Genomic DNA, 18,232 nt, shown 5'->3' with positions numbered 1-18,232 from the left:
GTAAAACTACAACATAAGCATAAACAAACATATGTGTCAGTACATTAAACATTATACAGCAGCCTCACTCTATCAGTAAGAGTACTCACAGACAATTCCATCATTAGTCCAGGAATAGTTTAAGAGCTCTTCTTCATGCAGTGTATTAGATACAGGAGCAGTAATGAAATGAAGGAAATACAGTTCCAGGTTAAAGGTTACTGCCTTTTACTATGAGGAGAATCCTACTTCCTTCAAGCTCTGGCAAAGTAATACCATCTCTGACCACTAGATGGCAACAACATAAACTAACATTACAGTATAAACTGTAACAGCACATAGCACATATTAATATGAACAATATGGGCAGAACAGTTAATATGGGAAAAACATTTCTCCTTTCCACTGATGCTTTATCACCAGTCCTTGTTTCACAAAAAAAAAACAAATTTTCAAAATACATTTGTCATTGGAATGAATGAATGAATGAATGAGTGAATGAATGATTTGTAAAGCGCTGCAAATGCGAACCGAATCGCCTCAAGGCGACAAAAAAGTGGAGGTGAAATCTTCTGAAGAGGAGCACAGACAGCAAAACAAATGTCACAGGGGTGATAACCCTTCCCTATGTTTTCCAAAAAGCTTAAAATAGATTTTTTGGCTGGTGCTAAACACGTTAAAAATATTAAAAATGTACCAGTTGGGGGCGTGTCCTGGCCATGGAAGGGTGAAGACGTGCTTCCTCTCGCTCCGTCTCACCGCCGCACCTCATCACCGCACAGGGAGAGCAATCTAACCCCATCCGCCGCTATAGATGTCGCAGAGGAATCGGGCATCCTCACAGCCTTTGAGGAACGACCGAACGCGACAGGGACAGCTTGATTCGTTCCTCTCCGGACCCAGTGGGACAAGCCGTGAGGCTCCAAAGATGGCGCCGATAACGAAGGCCGCAAAAATCTCCAAAGCCTCACAACACACCGCTCCTCGCGGGAACCAGACGGCAGGCTCACCCATACCATCCCCTGCATCGGTGAGTGAATCGATCCCCCCGACCTCCCCAGAAGCGCCCTCCACACCGGCTGGTGACTTAGAAGCCCCTGACCCCCTGGATGGACCGGACATCAGACGCCATATTTGGTCCTTACCCACTAAAGCAGACCTAGAATGCTTTGCTGACAGGGTAGAGAAGGCCCTGAAGGAAGACATAGCACAACTTAAGGCTGATACAACTTACTTAGGGGGCAGGGTGGAATCCTTGGAGCAGAGGTTAGAGGAAACACTTCCAGTTATTACCATGCTGCAAGATAAATGTGCTACACAAAGTCATCAGATTGAGGCCTTACTCAGTCAGTTGGACGACATGGAAAATCGCAGTCGCAGAGCGAATATAAGAATCAGAGGCCTACTTGAAGCTACTGGGGCTAAGGACATTATTCCTACTCTGGAAGGGATCTTTAGAGAGATTCTAGAACTGCCCGCCACAGCTACTATTGAAATTGATCGGGCACACAGAGCCCTGAAGCCCCCCTCCCAAGATGTTAACAATCCGAGAAACATTATATGTAAGCTTCACAGATATACACTTAAGGAACGTATCATGCAGAAAATGAGAGGAAAGTCATACTTCGATTTTGATGGTGCACGCCTGGCCTTTTATCAGGACATCTCGTGACCACTTTGTTACAACGCAGATCTCTTCGCCCCCTCCTGATAGCTATCCAAGATGCGGGCTTAAAATACTGTTGGGGCTTTCCCTTTTTTCTTCAAGTTACAAAGGAGGACAGAACTGTGACTCTCCGTACCAAAGATGACCTATCGAACTTTATGGCCTCTCTAGACCTAGACCCAGTGGACTTTCCGAATTGGCGAAGCTCGCTAGAATTCCCTACGGCCAAATTACCAACACTCCAACCATGGCAACCCGCCAGACGCAAGAGCCGCCGACGGAATCGCAGAAGATATCAGTCTGACACCTCCACTGGACATGACTTCACTAGAGACTAGTGGCATTAGCCTCAGAGATAAGAAAGAGTATCACTTAAAGGTTGCATTTTAGACTCTAGGTCAGATTCTAGGCCATAGAAGATGTGGAGCTGAGTTCATTTCCTTTTTTTTTTTTTTTTTTTTGTTAACCTAGCTTTCAGATTAACCCACGTTTAGCTGTATCACGCACTGTTCTGCAGGCGTGGTTCGCACTTTAATTACCCCAGATAGATCCCTCTATTCCTTTTTCCTCAAACAATCCCCTACCACACCAAGTAAAATACCTGCTCCCCTTACAAGTTAAATATTGTCAGATGCGGTGAGAAGAGTTGGAGGCCGCTTCGACCTTGTTCATTGTTGGCTCACGTTTCCCCCCGTAGGCCACCCTTTTAGTTTTAGGGTATTTTTCCCTATTGGGATATTGAGTTGAGGTCTGAACCCCCCTCCCCTCCGGAGGACAGGGCCCCAGACACGACTCATAGATGTTATTTATGTTCAAGTGGTTATGACCGCTTTGGTTTTACATATATCTCACATTTCTCTTTTTTCCTCCTTTCCTTTATCCCTGTTTTTTCCTTTTTTTCCACCCCATCCCTCTACAGGAACAATAGGTTGTCTTGCTGTCCACGCTGGGCGTCGAGATCCGCACCGCACCATCACCCCTTCCACTCTATGGCCACTCTACAGGTAAGCTCTTATAATGTTAGGGGACTTCGCTCACCACATAAACGGAGTAAACTTTGGAGAGAACTCAAACGGTTGAAGGCACAGGTGGTCCTCCTCCAGGAGACCCATTTTACACCCCAATCGCTCCCTAGATTACCTACACATCTTTTTAACCAGTGGTTTGTTAGCACATCACCAACGCCTAAATCTAAAGGTACGGCCATAGCAATACACAAATCCTGTCCCTTCCAACCTCTAGAAAACAAAACAGATCCACAGGGCAGATATGTATTTTTGAAAGGAAACATAGCAGGACAGAAATACACGTTTGCTTCAATTTACGCCCCAAATTCCAACCAACTCACTTTCATTGACGCTACCCTAGCGTTGCTTGCAGACTTTAGGGAGGGCCTTCTGGTTCTCGGGGGCGATTTTAATTTGAGCCCAGACCCCTTGGTAGATACATCTCATAAGAGATCCCCCCACTCCTTCGCATTTCTAAAACACTTCCGTAAGACCATTCAATCACATCTTTTACTAGACTGCTGGAGGATACTACATCCCTCAGACCGTGACTACAGTTATTACTCCAAAGTACATGACGTCTACACTCATATAGATCATATCTATGTGGATCGCACCACACTAGAATTTCTACAAGAGGCGGGAATAGGTAACATTACCATATCAGATCACGCCCCAGTTCATATAGCTCTTACTCTACCCTCAGGAGGACACAAAATGTGGACGTGGAGAATGAACAGTAATCTACTTGACGATGAGGCGGAGGTGAAGAGTGTCTCCGACACTTTGAGCTACTACTTCAGAGAGAATTCGATGGGAGAGGTGAGTGAGGGGGTGGTTTGGGAAGCCCATAAGGCTGTAGCACGTGGAGAATTGATCTCTCAGGGATCAAGACTAAAAAAGGAACGGCAGGCTGACTTTTTGAGACTACACACTGCGCTCCAAAAGGCGGAACTCCAACATAAAGCGAGTGGGAACCCTGAAGCGTTAAAGCAACTTACTGACTTGCGGGAGCTGTTCCTTCGTTTTCTAGATAGACAGACCAAGCAACAGCTCCGCTATATGTCACATAAATATTATGAGCATGGTAACAAATGCGGACGAATGTTAGCACGAGCACTTAGAAAACGACAAGCTCAGACATGTATCCATAAACTACAATCGGCTTTGGGGGAGACAGTGGTTCAATCTTCCAAGATCGCCTCTAGCTTTAGAGACTATTACGCCAAACTTTATAATTTAGACTCAGAGACACCCACTGCTACGACAGAAACTAGACAACATGCGATACAAAAATATTTGTCCTCGGCCGGTCTCCCACCACTTACAGAAGAACAGCCCTCAGCCTTAGAAACCCCAATTACGGTGGCGGAGATTGGGGCAACGGTGGAGTCCTTGCCCAATGGGAAAAGTCCTGGCCCAGATGGGTTCACTAAAGACTACTATAAGACCTTCCTTTCCTTATTAGCTACACCTATGTGTAAATACTTTAATGCCATAGCAGGAGGAGCTGTAATCCCTTCGGAAGCGTTATTTGCACACATTACGGTGATACCAAAGGAGGGCAAGGACCCCACCGTCCCCCAGAGCTACCGCCCCATCTCCCTTCTCAATTTAGACATAAAACTCCTAGCAAAAATTTTAGCCAATAGACTCAAACACATTGTACCAAATATTGTCCATCCTGACCAGACAGGCTTCATAACCGGTAGAGAGGCCAGAGATAACTCCCTTAGAGCAATACAACTTATACATTGGGCATGCACCCGTCCAGATCCTCAACCTTATTTGATCTTATCCACTGACGCAGAAAAAGCGTTCGACCATGTTGATTGGTCATATTTGACAGCGGTACTTACATCATTAGGTTTAGGCCCACGAATGCTGACTTCCATACTAGCATTATATGCTACACCCTGCGCACAGGTCAAAGTTAATGGGACTCTCTCATCTCGCTTCCCCATTGGCAATGGCACGAGGCAAGGATGCCCTCTTTCACCCCTGCTGTTCGCTTTGGTATTGGAGCCACTTCTCCGATCTGTGAGATCCAATCAGAACATCAGGGGACTAAAGGTGGAAAATATGGAGCACAAGCTATCGGCTTATGCTGATGACATTTTATTCCACTTATCAGATCCCCTGATCTCGTTGCCTAACCTAATGCAGGAACTGAAGATCTTTGGATCAATATCCAATTTTAAAATTAACCTCTCTAAATCAGAGATTCTTCCTATATGCTTAACTCCCCAACTGACAACAAACCTTCAGACGGCCTTCCCCTTCACTTGGACCTTGTCCCACTTAAAATACTTAGGCATACGACTAACCGACCGTTTGGACACCCTGTATATGACCAACTACCCACAACTACTGGCCACGGTGAGAGACGACCTTTCGCGGTGGACGCGGACTGCCTTCACGTGGCTCGGTCACGTAAATATTATAAAAATGAACGTTTTACCCCGCATACTGTTTTTCTTACAGATGCTACCGATCCCCCTATCCAAAACATTTTTTGATCAGCTGGCCAAAATACTTTCAAATTTCATCTGGAACTCACGAAAGCCCAGGATAGCTTTGCGTCTGTTAAATTGTCCTAAGCAGACAGGTGGTTTGGGTATCCCAGACGTAAAACGTTATTATCGCGCTGTAGCCCTTCAGAGGATTCTGAACTGGCGTTTCCATACAGAATCTAAACTTTGGGTTAACTTAGAGAAATGCCTGGCTGGTAGAGACCTGGCTTACGCTCCGTGGTTGCCGTGGGAGTGTAGGGGGCTTTCTGAAGCAACTTCCCCACTGACAACTCAGGTTCTGTCGGTCTGGGACAAAACAAACTTATTGCTGAAACTAGCTCCCCCTATATCCCCGCTGGCGCCGCTGGGTGGATTCCAATGGTTCCCTCCAGGCGAACAAATGGCATTTTTTGGGTCATGGCTAGATGATGGAAATGCTAGCTGCGGTAAATTCATGAAGGATGGTAAACTCATAAGCTATGAAAGTTTACCAGTAGGACGCAAAGGCCCACAACTCAATTTTTGGAGATACAGACAGTTGCACCACTTCTTTGAGAAGCATATTCATCTGATTAGAGACCCGTCTACACCCACTTCTTTCGAACGCCTCTTCACAGATGAAGAGCCAGTTTCTCACATGGTGTCGGAGCTGTATCAACTTTTGGGAGAGGCGGACCCCCATACGAAACCCACATATATTCGTAAATGGGAAGCCGATCTAGGACACGAACTTACAGATACACAACTGCACCATCTTTATTATATGACACATTCATCCTCTGTAGACTCCCGTACCCAAGAAACGAATTAGAAAATAATGTCTCGCTGGTATCGTGTGCCAGCAGATTTAGCTCGCATTTACCCCTCGGTTTCGGATCGCTGTTGGCGAGGATGTGGGCACCGGGGAACTCTTTTGCACATATGGTGGACCTGCCCCATAATTAAGCCTTTTTGGGAAGATGTAAAAGAACAGATAAAAACTATATTAGGACTGGAGGTTCCTTTCTCTCCCGGGCACTTCATATTGCATATACCCGCATCTTCACTTAGACAATATAAAAAAAGTATATTACCACACCTGCTGAATGCAGCTAGACGACTTCTCCCAATTTACTGGAAGAAGTCCAACATCCCTACAAGGGAACAGTGGATTGCAGGGGTGAATGCAATACGTGAGGCTGAGGAGTGGATAGCGACCTGCCGAGGTTTGCGAGAGAAACACCTAGCAAAATGGGCACCCTGGAATGAATTTTCCCCAGACCCACGTTGGGTCCCATCCAGCTTGGATGCAGCTTTATTAGAGTTAGCAGATCCCTCACTAAAAGCTCGTAGATCAGTAGGTGCTGAAAGGTAGGGACATCGGAATTTGGGTAGTTGCTGTAGATTGGCCCTGATTGATGTGACGGATGCATGTGTTATGGTGCGCCTGGCGTGGACTCAGACGGCACGTCCCTAAAGAACACAGGTATGTTTAGCCTGTTCCACCCTGCTCCCCCCTTTCCCTCCCCCTCAATTTTCTTTTCTCTTTTCTTTCCTGTTTATCCGGTTTATTTTATAAACAGTGGATTGTGTTATTGATTTTAAGTTGACAGACGGTGGGACCTTCACATGAAGCTGCCCTATGGGTAGCATAATCACAGTAGTCCTTATCTGACAAGCATACTGTTACTACTTAACGGCCCTTTTATGTGGGATGGACGTGGAGGGTGGTATGATGGAGGCCTTAGGGCCCGCCCCCCTTCGCCTCACCCGCGGGCCGAAGATTACGTTATTTGATGTTCAGATAAAAGACTTACCTTCCCAGCTCAAAACTAACTCAGGCTCTCAAATAAGATCCCGGTGAGCTGATAGATTAAATGGAGGCTTCAGTAGCCTTAAAAATATTGGAGGGTCTCCCCGTCCGACACACATTACTAGACTACTTGATATGTGGTCTGAGGTTGTAACATCCTGATCATATTTGCCTTAAACGAATCAGGTGGTTTTATTGTACTTATTTGACCCTGCGAGGTCGATTGCACAAACGTTTCTTTCTTTTATATATATGGATATGTTTTGTTATCTCTCTTTTTCTTTTTTTTTTTTTGTGTTTGTTTATGTCAAACAACAATAAAATAATGATTAAAAAAAAAAAAAAAAAAAAGTACCAGTTCAAAATTACAAACAGATTCTACTTAATAACAAACCTACAGTCCCTGTCTTGTTTGCACCACCTGTATACTGCTGTTCAGAGTATATAGGGCCTGGTGGCCCCCACGCCTTTCCTTTTTTTAATTTGGGTGTGGGGTTCCCCTTAATATCAATACAAGACCCAAAGGGCCTGGTAATGGAATGGACATTACATTAAAGCCGCAAGCAGTTTTAAATGACTTTTTTTTCCTTTAAAAATGACATTTTGTGCAGGGACTGCTCTAAGCACGGGAAACACGTGCCACTTTACAGGCATACTATAGACACCCCCCAGGTACGATATAAGGAATATTTAACTTTTTTTTTATTATTATTTTAGGCATCATTAAAATCACTGCTCCCGAAAAAACGGCCGTCTTTAAAAAATTTTTTGCATTGTTACATGTCCCCTGGGGCAGAGGTCCCGGGTCCCCAAACCCTTTTTAGGACAATACCATGCAAATTAGCCTTTAAAATTAGCACTTTTGATTTCGAACGTTCGAGTCCCATAGACGTCAATGGGGTTCTAACGTTCGTGCAAATTTTTGGTCCGTTCACAGGTTCTGGTCTGGTGTGAACCGAACCAGGGGGGGTTTCGGCTCATCCCTATTGAGCAGGAAGGCAGATTATTCAGTTAGCTGCAGTGTATTTAATATATATATATATATATATATATATATATATATATATATATATATATATATATATATATATATATATATATATATATATACACTGTATATATATATATATATATATATATATATATAGATAGATACATACATACATACAGACAGACAGTCTCGTATATATATATATATATATATATATATATATATATATATATATATATATATATATATATATATATATATATATATATATATATATATATATATATATATATATATATATCCACTGTATCCAGTTTCGCTAGATGTGACTGCAGTCCATTCCTGGTGTATTGTTTCTAATATACTTCAGGCAAACAGGTGATTCAGTTAGCTGCAGTGTATTTAAAATTATATATATATATATATATATATATATATATATATATATATATATATATATATATATATATATATATATATATATATATATATATATATATATATATATATATATATATGTATATCCACTGCATACAGTTTAGCTATATCTCAGGTGATTCAAATAGCTGCAGTGTACACAGTATACAGTGCTATGCACCCATAGTGCAGTTGCTCATACTTTTCTGGTGGTCAATACAGTGTACCCATAGTTGTTACTATACTTCTGTTGGTGTACACAGTACCGTGCACCCCTAGTGCAGTTGCTACTACTTTCCTCATGGTGTACACAATACATACAGTGTACCCATAGTTGTTATTATACTTCTATTGGTGTACACAGTACCGTGAACCCTTGTCCTCATCAACATGGGGACAAGGTGTTTTTGGGGGCTACCCCAAAGCACCCTCTCAATATTGAGGGCATGTGGCCTGGTACGGTTCAGGAGGGGGGGCGCTCTCTCGTCCCCCCTCTTTTCATGTGGCCTGCCAGGTTGCGTGCTCGGATAAGGGTCTGGTATGGATTTTTGGGGGAACCCCACGCCGTTTTTTTTTTTTAATTTTGGTGTGGGGTTCCCCTTAAAATCCATACCAGACCTGAAGGGTCTGGTATGGAATTTAGGGGGACCCCCACGTCATTTTTTTTATTTTGGCCGGGGTTCCCCTTAATATCCATACCAGACCTGAAGGGCCTGGTATGGAATTTAGGGAGACCCCCACGTCATTTTTTTTTAAATTTTGGTTCGGGGTTCCCCTGTGGGGAATTCCCATGCCATTTTTATCAATGAACTTTTATGTGTATTGTCGGACCGGCAATGCAATAGCTGCGAGTAGTTTTAAATGACTTTTTTCCTTTGAAATGTCATTTTGCTGTCAGACTGTTCTAAACATGGGAAACATGCGCCCCTTTACAGGCATACTATAGACACCCCCCAGCTACGAAATTTAAAGGGATGTTACACTTTTATTGTTTGACGTTAAGCATTATTAAAATCATTGCTCCTGAAAAAACGGCCGTTTTTAAAACTTTTTTTTGCATTGATCCATGTCCCCTGGGGCAGGACCCAGGTCCCTAAACACTTTTTATGACAATAACTTGCATATAAGCCTTTAAAATTAGCACTTTTGATTTCTCCCATAGACTTTTAAAGGGTGTTCCGCGGCATTCGAATTTGCCGCGAACACCCCAAATTGTTCGCTGTTCGGCGAACTTGCGAACAGCCGATGTTCGAGTTGAACATGAGTTTGACTCGAACTTGAAGCTCATCCCTAATACACAACTATCATCTATGCTAAAGTGAACTGGTGATGAAATGAGACTATGATGAAAAATTAAAATTAAATGACAGGTGGTGAAAAAAAACAAAACATGATAAATGAAGTATAAAGTATAAAAGGTAATAATGGAAAAAACGGAACACTTAAAATAAGAAAAACAGAGCTATAGTAATTCCATCGATGCATCGATCGATGACAGGAAATGTGAATGGGAAAAGGGAAAATTTATTCCTAATATGACTGTATGAAAGTGGCCAATCGTTGGAGATGGGTAATGTATAGAGAAGGGGAAAAGAAAATACAAAAATAAAAATAAAAATAAATGAAAAATAAAGATGAAAAAATAAATAAAATAAAAATTGATAATGAAAAAAATATTAAATAAAAATGAGAATCAAAATAAAAATAAAAACAGAAATAAGAATAAAAATAAAAATAGAATTGAAAATAAAAATAAATACAAAAGCAAATGGAAAAAAATAAAGTAAAATAGATTAAAATAAAAATAAAAAGTAAATTAAAAATAGAAATAGATAAAGATAAAAAATATAAAAATAAAAATAAAGATAAAAATAAAATTCTGTAGAGGTGCAGATGCATAGGCACCTAAACCGCAAAGAGTATGAAGTAATACATTAAATAAAAACCAATAACTGGTCGATTGGAGACAGTCATGGGTGACTGAGTGGAGTCAATAGAAAAATTATACACACATACGTATATATATATATATACACACACACACACACACACACACACACACACACACACACACACATACATACACACACATATATATATATATATATATATATATATATATATATACACATATACATACACACACATATACACCTGCATGCATCCATTGCCAACACAAAACAAGTGAACCTGTGAAGATGGATTATACATGTATATGGTATTGCATGGGCCACTAAGTGGTTGAATAAATATGGGCAACAGGGGCAGTAATTGATACTTATAGTAAGACATTGATTTCTGTGCCTTCATTTAGGCCCCCAGGAGCAAGGCTATCCAAGGAAAAAATCCAATAACTTTCCCTTTCACATAACCTCTTATAGCGTTCAGCTGAGGGGAGCTGCTTGGGAATGGCCTCTATGACCCAGACACGCAGTCCTGCGGAGGACTGTTGATCGAATTTCTTGAAGTGCCTGGCAACACTATATTTGTCCAGCCCTTTTTCAACAAAATTCCGGTGCTCACCGAACCTTTTGTGAAGGGTCCGGATGGTGCGGCCTACATAATGTAGGCCGCAAGGACATGTCAGACAATACACGACATACTCTGAGGAACAGGTGAAAAAAATCAGGTATAGTGTATGATTTACCTTTACATATAAATTCTTTTTGTCTGTGTGTGATGTGATTCCATGTGAGACACAGGGGTTTTTGTCAACGATACATTTCCTTGAGGTTGAAAAAGGTAAGGGATGCGCTCACAGAGGGTATCGAACTTTGTGTTTTTATTCTACTGGGCGCTATTTTGGCCTTGATGTTTTTTTTTCTGTAGTTGACTTGTGGTAGATCCGTGAGTGTGGATTTAAGATGAGGATCCTCACTGAAAATCGGCCAATGTTTTACCAAGATTCTTTTCATTTTTCTAAATTGGCTATGGAACTGCGTGACGAAGCGGATTGGTTGGGAATTATCATCCATGATCTTGGTTGTATCACTCCTAGCTTCAGTGTAAAGGAAATGTTGGAAAGCTCCCTCGACTAAGTGTTCAGTTTTTTTCTATTATTACCTTTTACACCTTATACTTCATTTATCACGTTTTTGGTTTTTTCACCACCTGTCATTTAACTTTAATTTTTCATCATAGTCTCATTTCATCACCAGTTCACTTTAGCATAGATGATAGTTGTCTATATTAGTTTTGATTGTGTTAATTGAACAAGCTTGATCTCCATCAGTGTGGTTTATCTCTGGCTCATCATGTAACTGGGAGCATAAAATATACTACTTCTAAGATGGCCCCATCAGAGCCTGAGGAAGAAGCATGCATGCTTCGAGCGAGCGCACCATCCCGCTGAACTTTAATCTGGAAGTGACGACATCGCAGCAGGACGTTCCGGTGTTCACGGATCCCTTCCCCTTGGATACTGAAGGCATTGGACTCCACTGCATTCGCTACTGAGGACGGCTTCTCAGTACACACTGGTCCCAGCCCTGTATCCTCTGGATAAGTGCGGATGACACCCATTATACATGCCTGTCTCTCTCATCTGTTTGTGAGTGTATTCACTATTTTTTTACATTGAATCCATTACATTTTTAATATACTACGCTTAGAAGGCGCCGCGGTCTTTCCCTCACTTTGTTTCAGATCAACTTCTATCTGCAAGCTGGCAGCCTTCCTTTCTACTAGTTTTTATTGCTTTATGGACATTGTCAAATGGACTTTATTTAAATAATTTATGTGCTGGTTTATCAGCTGCATCCTCACCCAGCGTGTGCTCAATGCACCTCACTTTGTTTGCATTGTATGTCTTTGACGTTACTTTTTGAGCTGCCACTGGGCACAGAGGTGTGTTTTGTTCATTTAGTAGTTCCCATGTCAACAGTTTATATACTGTGTATATGTTTTTTTTTTTGTTTTTTGTTTTTAATCAGTGTATCTACACTATTATATTTCTCTTAATTTTACACCCCATATACACTCCTTTGTCCTCCTGTTTCATATGACTCTCTCAGCCCAGCACCCAGTTAGGACACTGTGACATTATGGAAATCATACAAGATATTGAATCCTCTAAATATGCTGTTCTTGATGAAATTTATACTCTGTTCCCCAACAACTACTTCTTATCTACCACATCAGTTCCACGTTCCAGATACAGACCAATATGTACTAGATTCCGGAATATTGAAGATACTATCATATCCGCCAATCACCAATGGTGGGATAGGTTCTTTCTTGACATTTATCTCAAACACAAGATTTCTCCCAGAGGACTCAGAAACATCAAAACATGTTCCTTTCTGGGTGCAGACCTGGCCCATGAGTGGGCCAGTATTTCAGAATTCTGCACCCAGAAATGGATGGGTATTATTGCCAAACAAAGAGCGGTACAGTACACCACTCTCTTATCCAAAATAACCGATCTTATACACTCTCTCCAATCACTCATCCCATCTCTGCCACTATCCTGGCTAAGAAAACTCAAACTGAACACCAAGTTCCAAGAGGATCACCTCATTGGAACCAAACTACAAAAGATTCCTCAAGAATTTGACAACTATAACACCAAACGTGTGTTTTGTTGGAAAAAACCCAGAACTGTCAACCCATCCCCATCCATCCATGACCATGTAGGTGCCAGTCACTCTAGGCCTGACAGCCTGATGCCCCTCATGGATTGTACTCCTAAGCCCACCCTAAAACCTCCCTTCCATCAGCATCCATCTCTCCTGATTACGCATAGACAGCACCCCTCTACCCGTATGCCCAGATCTGGCTCAATCCCCACAACATCAAAACATCTTGCTCCTGCCAGGAATGCCTCTATCGTTACCAGATCCTTGATTCAACCTATTAAGGACACCATTGCTATCACCAATAAATCTTCCATCCCCTCAACCAATCCCAAGGCTGAAGTTTCACCTAGTCCCAGATCATCCATTGCCCAGACCCTCATTCCTCCCCCCAACATTGCACCCAACCTTTCCAGACCATGCCCTCCATCTTCCACATCCGATTCTTCATCTAATACATCATCCAATTGTGGAGATATAGACCATGGCCCCAGTGTCCACCCAGACACCTTGGCCATGACTCCTGAACCGGCTTCAATTCCCAACACAAGTGTTTCAGCCACATCGGCTGATGAATTTATTCCACACTCTCTTTCCTCCTCTTTTTTAGGGGCTCCTCCCCTGTCTTGCCCAAAAAGAAAATACACCATCGAGGCAGGAGAGGGGGAAGATGCAGGCACAAAAAGGAAGGGGAAACAGCAAAGACTGTAAAGATTTTTAATCTATCCAAACATTCCTTGTCCAAATCCAAAGAAACCCTAGTCGCTCAAGGTCTCACCTTTGCTCCCACTGCGCCACCTAACCCTTTTACTTTATTTTTGGACCTTAACCGATTTATCAGGAACATCACTGTGAAACGCTATTTCAATCATAAGGCACACAATACTCCTATAGTCAAACCTGATTCCAGTCCCAGTTTGCCAGACCCCAGTTCCCCCACAAACAACTTTCAGGATTGCAGTGTACCAGAAAGAATGGCCCTGCACCACCTAGAATTATTGTACACTGAGGATTCCGATGACTATGTCAAATTGCTTACGCAACATTTGTCCTCCTCCCCACCAGTTCAACCCACTAGATTTTGACCAAAATCTATCTTTTTCCCCACCTTTGCAAAGGGCCCTTAGATTCAAAGCTTTTACCAGGTGGTATATACAGAGATCTTACAGATGTGTCAACAGACTCCCATACACACTAAATCACCATCCAATCTCTCGAAAGCTGAAACCCTCGTCCTGAATCGGCTGACCAATGACACCACCTTAGTCATTAGGTCAGCCGACAAGGGAGGAGGAATAGTGGTACAAGACCTTGGAGACTATCAGCTGGAAAGCCGTCGGCTCCTTTCCGACAGTACCACCTATCGGAAACTCACCAGTGACCCACTACCTTCACATTCTCCAAGAAGGCACAGGACCTCGTCAATAAAGCTTATACTGAGGGACTCCTTACCAAGACTGAAGTGGCCTTCCTTATACATGGTTTCTACATACAGCCGTATTTCTACCATCTTCCTAAAGTCCATAAGGACCCAATTAATCCACCTGGGAGGCCCATTGTCGCGGCCATGGAAAGTGTGACTAGTTACCTTTCCATGTATCTCGACCACTTTCTACAGCCCTTGGTCCACAATCTTCCCTCATATATCAAAGATGGTATACATTTATTACACACATTACAACAATACCAGTGGGAGCCATCATATTGTTGGCTCTCATTGGATGTGGTTTCACTTTACACCTCCATCCCCCATGATGTAGGCCTGAGGGCCACACAGTATTTTCCCAATGAGGATCCCCTTTTGAATGCCTGACAGGTACACTTTCTTTTGGATATGCTAGAATATTGTCTCACTCATAATTATTTTGAAGATTATGGTGAGTTTTATATCAAAATCAGAGGCACAGCTATGGGGGCCAATTTTTCCCCCAGTTATGCGAACCTGACTATGGGGTACTGGGAACAATTTCGCATCTGGCAGAATAACCCCTACTCGTCCCATCTAGTATATTACGGTTGGTATATTGATGACGTGGTCATTATTTGGGATGGGCCAGAAACCCTTATACCAGCATTTCTTGACTATTGTAATGCCAATAACATGGGCCTATCTTTCACCGCAGTTACTGATAACCAAAAACTTGCTTTTTTGGATCTGGAACTCTTCCATGAGGACACAGTCATCTGTGCACAGAACTGCATGAAGCCCACGGCCGGCAACTCCTTCTTACACTATGGGAGTTGCCATCACCCAAGTTAGGTCAATAACATCCCGAAGAGTCAATTCTGTAGACTCAAGCACAATTGCACCCGAGTGCAGGACTACATTACCCATGGTGAGACCTTAAAAATGAAGTTTAGGGACAAGGGCTACCCCGATGAGATAGTCGAGGGAGCTTTCCAACATTATCTTCATACTAAAGTTCGGAGTGATACAACCAAGACCATGGATGATAATTCCCAACCAATCCGCTTCGTCACGCAGCTCCATAGCCAATTTAGAAAAATGGAAAGAATCTTGGTAAAACATTGGCCGATTCTCAGTGAGGATCCTCATCTTAAATCCACACTCACGGATCGACCACAAGTCACCTACAGAAGAGCTAAAAACATCAAGGCCAAAATAGCGCCCAGTAGAATAAAAACACAAAGTTCGATACCCACTGTGAGTGCATCCCTTACCTTTTTCAACCTCAAGGGAATGTAGCATTGCAAAAAACCCCTGTGTCTCACATGCAATCACATCACACACAGACAAAAATAATTTATATGTAAAGGGTAAATCATACACTATACCTGATTTTTTTCACCTGTTCCTCAGAGTATGTCGTGTATTCTCTGACATGTCCTTGCGGCCTACTTTATGTGGGCCGCACCATCCGGACCCTTCGCAAAAGGTTTGATGAGCACCTGAATTTTGTCGAAAAAGGGCTGGAGAAATATAGTGTCACCAGGCACTTCAAGGAATTCGATCAACAGTCCTCCGCAGGACTGCGTGTCTGGGTCATAGAGGCCATTCCCAAGCAGCTCCCCTCAGCCGAATGCTATAAGAGGTTATGTGAAAGGGAAAATTATTGGATTTTTACCTTGGATAGCCTTTCGCCTGGGGGCCTAAATGAAGGCATAGAAATCAATGTCTTATTATAGGTATATATTTATTCAGCCACTTAGTGGCCCATCCAATACCATATACATGTATAATCCATCTTCACAGGTTCACTTGTTTTGTGTTGGAAATGGATTCATGCAGGTGTATATATATATATATATATATATATATATATATATATATATATATATCATTTTTCTATTGACCCCACTCAGTCACCCATGACTGTCTGACTGTCTCCGATCGACCAGTTATTGATTTTAATTTAATGTATTACTTCATACTCTTTGTGGTTTAGGTGCCTATGCATTTGCACCTCTACACACATGTACCTACCACTTCCCATACGTGTGTACACATGCGTCAGTATTCACATCTATATATGTGACAATTTGATGTTCAGTCCAATTCACTCAGTCCTTTACCCTTTCTAGCAATTTCACGTCTTTCATCTTTATTCTTTATTATTAGAATTTTATTTTTATCTTTATTTTTTTTTTTTATTTCCATCTTTATTTTTATTTTTATATTTTTTATCTTTATCTATTTCTATTTTTATTTTTATTTTGATCTATTTTACTTTATTTTATTTTTTTTTTCCATTTACTTTTTTCTTTATTTTTATTTTCATTTCTATTTTTATTCTTATTACTATTTTTATTTTGATTCTTATTTTTATTTAATATTTTTTTTGCATTATCAATTTTTATTTTATTTTATTTATTTTTACATCTTTATTTTTCATTTATTTTTATCTTTATTTTTATTTTCATTTTTATTTTTGTATTTTCTTTTCCCCTTCTCTATACATTACCCATCTCCAATGATTGACCACTTTCATACAGTCATATTAGGAATACATTTTCCCTTTTCCCATGCACATTTCCTGTCATCAATCGATGCATCGATTGGAATTACTAGAGCTCCGTTTTTCTTATGTTATCATTCTAAGTGTTACGTTTTTTCCATTATTACCTTTTATACTTTATACTTCATTTATCATGTTTTTGGTTTTTTCATCACCTGTCATTTAACTTAAATTTTTCATCATAGTCTCATTTCATCACCAGTTCACTTTAGCATAGATGATAGTTGTCTATATTAGTTTCGATTGTGTTAATTGAACAAGCCTGATCTCCATTAGTGCTCAGTGTGGTTTATCTCTGGTTTATTATGTGACTGGGAGCATAATATATACCACTTCTAAAATGGCCCCATCAGAGCCTGAGGAAGAAGCATGCATGCTTCGAAGGCGCGCACCCTCCCACTTAACTTTAATCTGGAAGTGACGACATTGCAGCAGGACGTTCCGGTGTTCATGGATCTCTTCCCCTGGATACTAAATGGCATTGGACTCCACCACTGCGTTTGCTACCAAGGACGGCTTCTCAGTACACACCGGTACCAGCCCTGCATCCTCTGGATAAGTGCAGATGACACCCATTATACATGCCTGTCTCTCTCATCTGTTTGTGAGTGTATTCGCTATTTTTTTACATTGAATCCAATAAATTTTTAATATACTACGCTTAGAAGGTGCTGCTTTCTTTCCCTCACAGAGTAGTTTGCCTGCCAATGCTGCTGCCAAAGCGGCCTATTCCATTGGCTCCATGTCAACAGTCACTCCTTCCCTAGCCCCACCATCATGCAAGGAGGAGTCCCCCAAACTATTTGACCACAGTGTCGGGTACATGCTGCAGGAGGATGCGCAGTGATTTGAAGGCTCCGATGATGGTACCCAGGTTGAGGAAGGGAGTAATGTGAGCCTAGAGAGAGGGGGTGCACAAGCAGGGCCGGACTGGGAATGAACACCAGCCCTGGAAAAAATGTCATACCAGCCCCATAGCATTATTATACCAGCCCAACAGCATAACATCATTATTTTCTTGTTCATAAAATGGAAAACCATGTTTTTAAAAGCACATTTGGTTGCAATTGATGGGTACAGTGGCTGCGTTTGATGGCACAGTGGCTGTGTTTGATGGGCACAGTGGTGGCAATGTTTGGGCACAGTGGCTGTGTTTTATGGGCACAGTGGCTGTGTTTAATGGGCACAGTGGTGGCAATTTATGGGTACAGTGGCTGCGCTTGATGGCACAGTGGCTGCGTTTAATGTGCACAGTGGCTGCAATTGATGGGTACAGTGGCTGCATTTGATGGTACAGTGGCGGTAATTTATGGGCA

This window comes from Aquarana catesbeiana, linkage group LG09 (genome assembly GCF_042186555.1).
Source record: "Aquarana catesbeiana isolate 2022-GZ linkage group LG09, ASM4218655v1, whole genome shotgun sequence".
Lineage (NCBI taxonomy): Eukaryota > Metazoa > Chordata > Amphibia > Anura > Ranidae > Aquarana > Aquarana catesbeiana.
The sequence above is the reverse complement of the archived record's forward strand: the minus strand, read 5'-3'. Positions refer to the sequence as shown.